The sequence below is a fragment of the Epinephelus lanceolatus genome, chromosome 7 (genome assembly GCF_041903045.1).
Source record: "Epinephelus lanceolatus isolate andai-2023 chromosome 7, ASM4190304v1, whole genome shotgun sequence".
NCBI lineage: Eukaryota > Metazoa > Chordata > Actinopteri > Perciformes > Serranidae > Epinephelus > Epinephelus lanceolatus.
The window spans coordinates 47592384-47598804 of record NC_135740.1 but is presented as its reverse complement, the minus strand read 5'-3'; positions in this window follow the sequence as shown (position 1 = coordinate 47598804).

The window sequence follows — 6421 nt, the reverse complement described above, 5'->3', positions numbered from 1 at the left end:
ATGTCACATTCATCCGTTCACACACATTTACACACTGCAGGTCAAGGCTACCGTACATTTACATTTACGTTTACACATCCTGTTCTCACTCCTAACTCGTCAAATACAGCCGCCGTGTCAGTGGACCTCAGTGTCCGACATTGACATACAGAGACACCGCTGGTGGCGGCATGATGCACACCTGGCGGCGGCTGTTTCTGATGAAGTGTATAAAGAGCAAGACAGTCTGCATGGGGTGGCGAGGCATGGACACGGATGGGTCAAACAAACTTCAGACTTTCACACGGGAGCCTGCTGTTCGTTTCCCGTGTGAAACCAAAACTGAATTATTTTGATAACAACGCAGTGTGCTAGTATGTGTAGCATGTGATGCGTGTCACATGACATATGACATTACGTTGGTAACAGCTTATTTTAAGCCAAACCATGATGTTTGTTTCTGAAACTCACTACGTGCTTTTGTTGCCTAAACTTAAGTTAGCCTAAAAAACAACAAGATTTCTGCCAATGTTGTGAGTTTATTTTGAAAGAGACAGGATGCGTCTAACAAGCAGAAACGCTTCATTTCCTGTGAAAACAGATGTTTATTTCAAAAAGACACAGTGCATGTAACAGGTGTAAAGTTACACACTGTTCCCAAAACTGATGCAAGAGCATCTAGTGTGCCAAGTTGGGATAAGGACGTGTTGATCTACACACGGGAGAGCAATTTGGGGTTCAGTGTCTTGCTGGAGGAGCTGGGGATCAAACCGCCGATCTTCTGGTTAGTGGATGACCTGCTCTGACTTTGAGCCACAGCCGCCCTGCAGAGCTAAAAGCGGCTGGAAAAACATCGCAGGTCACTAAAAAACATCGGCGTTAGGCGGCTAACTGAAAACACAGCGATGACTTGAGAAAACACAACCAGTTGTTTGCTGGTGTTGAACAGTGTTGAACAGGTGTCTCACCATCCACCGTCCCCTCCACCTCCTGATGACAGGCAGCTCAGATACTACGTCGCTTTACAAACATTCGTATGATGTGTATAAAATGTGAACGTGTAACATGTTTGTGGTTTGCATAAATTTACAATGCCAACATTTTCTCCTGGAGAAGAAGAAAGTGTTTGTGAGTATGAAGTTATGGTGTCAGTAGAGACCTTGGCTAGACAGTATTAATAATGATGTATATATTTGTTTGTATGACAGTTTATTTATTAGTTTCTTGATATAAAAGCTAAATGATAAAAAATAAACGAGCACATATGTCTCCATGATATCTGCTGTGTAGCACATATATCATGGAGAGCCAATAACATCCAGCAGCAGGGCGTGTCAGCTGAAAACATAAATCCAGATTCTTGTGAATAAATATTTCTTGTGCTGTGACACGTTTAGCGACCTCTCTTTATTCATGGGATTCAGGTGCATCGTGCTGCAGTAAATCACCTGTGGTTTCCATCCCATACGGTCCTGGAGCCGCGCCACACTCAGGGATAATTTTATGCTGTATTTTCCCAGAAACCCCGGCAGCTTGGCGTGAGAGGTGTGCCGCTGTGAAATAGGTTTTTTCTGAACTCTGACCTCTGCCTTTGTCCCCTCGGCTCATCACTGCTCACAGTCACAACAGAATTGCGTGTGAATTGCGCGGCTTTTTCCACAAAACACATTTATTCAAGTGCCTCAGCAGAGCGCGGCCTCACGTGGTGACTGTGCACACAGACGCACAGAGACATACATGTGCAGGTTACACACACACACACACATTCCCACAGACTCATGGACACACACACAGATACAGAACATGCCACCGCAGAGCTACACGGAAGACATCAGTGCGATGCAGGTGTGTGTGTGTGTGTGTGGGTCTATGATGCACACACACACACACACACACACACACACACACACACACCTTGTGATTAACATAAGGAGAAATTAATCCATGTGTCCAAATTTGCATATTTATGAACATTCCTGAACCACTCAGACTCTGTGACTTGAACGTATCTGTGCAACACGTGTATGCACTGTATCCACAGACACACCTGACTACATGAGTGAGTTATAATAAATAAAGAAGCTTCAGGTCTCTGTGAAGGCGTCACTGAGAGCTTTAATGAATATGAAAATTATGTGAATCGTCTGTGTGTTGACATCAGATCTCAACTGACTGGATGGCGAGTTTGTATTTTTCACATATTTCCATGTGGGAAAAATCCAGGAAGTAAAGCAAACGTTGAAGAAGAGTACACTTGCAAGATAAATGTGACACTTTCTAATGTCACAATGGAGGGACAACTACGCAGGTTGATTTTAGCGCTGCTCATCGTGGACTATATTGCTGTCATTGTTCATTTTAGTCAAAGCATACAGTTTGAAAACGAGGCGCGGCTCCAACTAGAAAACAATGTTTTGATGCATTGGATGTGCTGAATGTGCATATTAAGGCAGTACAGGAGGAGGTGCACATTAATAATCCTCCAGGACTGTAACATGCTCATGTTTAACCCAAACAATGTGTCATGTGACTGCAGTTGCTTCACATCCAGGTCGGAACACCTTCTCACCACAAACCAACTGCACCAGAGTTCCTTTGGAACCGGACTGAGACCACCTCTTCAAGAAGGTCTCAGTCCAGTTGTTTTGGTGTGTTCACACCTGCACAAATGAACCGCACTGAGGGGGCAAACACACTGGAGTTTGACTGAACTGAACCAAACAGGGCAGGTGTGAATCAGGGTCCATCAGTGGACTAGTCTCCTGCATGTTTCTGATATGAATGTAATGATTAAATGATATATTTTGGTGGTTTGAGTTGAAGGTGTGAGAAAGAATAGTATCAATAACATTGTTAACACTGTGCTACATTACAGAGAAATACAAAACCATACAAAACCTGTAGCTCTGACTGCCTCTCTGTGCACCGCACTCACATGTGCGCGCTTGCATGAGACCGTGAGACATGGGCGCCGCCTTCATGTGTGTTCACATGCTTTCACTGGTCTCGTGCGCAAGTGTGCACACGTGAGCGTGGTGCCCAGAGAGGCAGTCAGAGCTACAGGCTACAATGAGGCTAAAAACAGAGTTCAAATGAGGTTTTTCCAAACAACTTTTTATGTCGGGGCTTCAGGACACTTGGATCACTACGGACGAGCAGTATGGAGATATTTTGTGGTTTCAATGATGTGTTTTTGGACGTTTGAATCTGGGGCGCCGTCAGCCTCCATTAGGTGGAGTTGTGTTGCTACCTCCTCTCCCCTTGGATCTCTGCAAGTGATGTGAGGACTCTAAAACTTCACCTGAGCCTCCCTCGGCATATGGGTGAGTAGATAATGGCTGCATTTACATTTTTGGGTGCACTATCCCTTTAAACTGAATTAAAGTTCACATGGTTCACTGATCTCCTGTGGAAAGTCTGTGTTTAGTGACCCATCCCCCGCTCCAACCTGCCTCCTTACGAGAGTACTCATGACCATTTTCTTATGTATTCCTGTCAGCATGTTGGTCACATGATCGCAGGTCCAGAATATGTGGTTATACATGAATTACTGGCTCATGATTATGTATGAATCTGGGTGCATTACATTTTGAAAATAGACACAGTTTATGAGAACAGCCTCTGTACATATATTTATTTATATCTTATTGTCATTTTCCTTGTTTGGTGGAACTGTTTGTGTCTGTGTGTATTTGTCTTATAATAACAAATAATCCCACAACAATGATCTTTCTAACAGATACAGAGTGTGTTTGTGTATCGAAGCCTCCTCTGAGCCGCACAGCTCCATCGTTGTTAAAAACACATCAATGAGCCGCACTGCTGTTCATTCAGAACGATGAACACACACACTGTAGTTTATTTTGACTCAACTCCTCAGACACGGCTCTGCTGAGACGAATCAGGCCAACAGGAAGTGCGCCGGGCTTTGAAGCCAATATCTGTGAGGCCAAAGAGTCATGTTGCAGCTTCCTGGTCCCTCAGTGACGCCACGCTTCAAACAGACTTTTTCTATCAACTTAAACCGAGAATGAAACGTCTAAAGATCAGTGGGTACATTTCTGACCTCTGAAATGACTCGTTTCATCATCAGGATTTGATCCATTCAGTCTGAGAACATTTGTGAAGTTTAGAAGAGCCGCAAGATTCAAGTTGGCGAATCACTAAACTGAAAGTTAAGCGCTTGGTCGCACGCCGTGCTGAATCGTCTCCAGATCAGCGAGGTGATTTTATACACGGCAGTTAAACCATTTTGGCTTCATGCATCACCGAGCAGCTCTCACAGCTGTATCCAGTTCTCCTCATGCATCGATGACACAAATACTAGAGCAGCAAATGTGGATTAATCCGCCGCTGAAAATAGTCCCCAACAAATCCACTGTTAACGCTGCTGCAGTTTATCAGCTTGTCAAATACATCAGTCAGTGATCCTCAAATCAGCCACCCCACAATAATATCAGACTGGAAACAAATACAAAATATGGTGTGAATATAAAAACCATCATGTGTGAGTAAACGAGATCACTGAGCTCAGCGTGAACTCTCCTGAGCAACAGCAGCAGGACGTTAACTCGTCTCAGCCTCGCCGGGCGCTCTAAGTGCATAATGAGGACGACACCTGAGGTGCTGAAATAATTGAAGCTGTTTGATGTCTCTTCAAATATTATTCACACACACACACACACACACACACACACACACACACACACACACGTTAACGTTCTCATAAGGATGATGTACAGAAAACACACACACAGATACAGACTCACCGTAACCACACCTGATAGGTGTTTGATCCTGATGCTGCTCAGGGAAGCTCAGTGGACGGACACATAACGAGGCCTGACAGGTGTGTGTGTGTGTGTGTGTGTGTGTGTGTGTGATAGTGGCTGTGGGTCCTCTGGAAGAAGGAGGAGACTGTTCTGAGTGTTCATTGGTGAAATTCGCACCGGGCGATGTGAATGATTTGAGCTCAGAGGCCACCGTACATCGGATATTATTTTCTCAGACAGCAGTGATCCCCACGTTTTCCTCTTGCTGTAGAAATCTGTTCCGGGAACAGCTGATTTTACCACAAGGCTGCTGAGTGGCGTTCATGTTATAACAGACCTGTTTTCAGTCAAAGAGCAGTTGACACATTTAAGCTCTTTGTGAACCGACACAACACAAGGAGAAGAAACTTTACTCACTCGCCTGGTGTCAGGCTACTCTCCTCACACTCCAACACTCCAGCCATGTAATTATCCACTGTTTAAATTCACTTGCACAGTTTGAGCCTCCTAAAATATAGACGCTGAATATACCTCAGAAAAGTCTGAGCACTGGTGTAATCAGCCTTTTCCTGTTCTGGGCTATTGTTATTTTATCAGCCATTAATCTTGTACTGAACCGCTCTGACTACATGCATGCATGAGGTCTTGCCAGAAAGAAAACTCTCTGAAGTTTCTTGTGAAAGTGTCAGAAACACTCTAGGTGATACAGAGACAGAGTAATGGGCCTGTGAAGTCAGTAAAACATTCAAGATTTTGCCTAAAATAAAATAAAAAATGTGTTTCAGGATGAATAACTGTCTGTGGCTTCATCTGAGCCGGTAAATGACACTGTGGGGCTGTAGGCACACTATCAATGAACACTTGTTTCAAATTTGGAGAAGACTGCTCAAAGTATGACCATTCTACAGTGTTTTTAATTCAATTCAATTCAATTCAATTTTATTTATAAAGCCCAATATCACAAATCACAATTTGCCTCACAGGGCTTTACAGCATACGACATCCCTCTGTCCTTATGACCCTCACAGCTGATCAGGAAAAACTCCCCAAAAAACCCTTTAACGGGGAAAAAACGGTAGAAACCTCAGGAAGAGCAACTGAGGAGGGATCCCTCTTCCAGGACGGACAGACGTGCAATAGATGTCGTACAGAACAGATCAGCATAATAAATTAACAGTAATCCATATGACACAATGAGACAGAGAGAGAGACAGAGAGAGAGAGACAGAGAGAGAGAGAGACAGAGAGAGAGAGAGAGAGATGCAGGTAATGACAGTAGCTTACAACAACATTATTGAAAGTAATAATATTATAGTTATAGTTCTGGCTACTGTGGTACAATATGTTGAAAGTATGTATTAATATCTGGCAGTATACATGTGTGACAATAGTCATATGTGTATAATAACAGTAGAAGTATGACTAATGACTAATGATGGCAGCAGCAGCAGGAGGCATCTGGCAGGACCACGGCAGCAGCACAACCACACACGTCACGCTGTCCAGGCACCGCTGTGATATGAGTTAATCTGAGAGACAGTGGAGCACAAAGGCTCCGGAGAAGAAGCCGAGTTAGTGACATCCAGAATGGCCGAGTTAGCAAGATGCAGTAATAGAATACGAGAGAGAGAGAGAGAGAGAGGGAGAGAGAGAGAGAGAGAGAGAGAGAG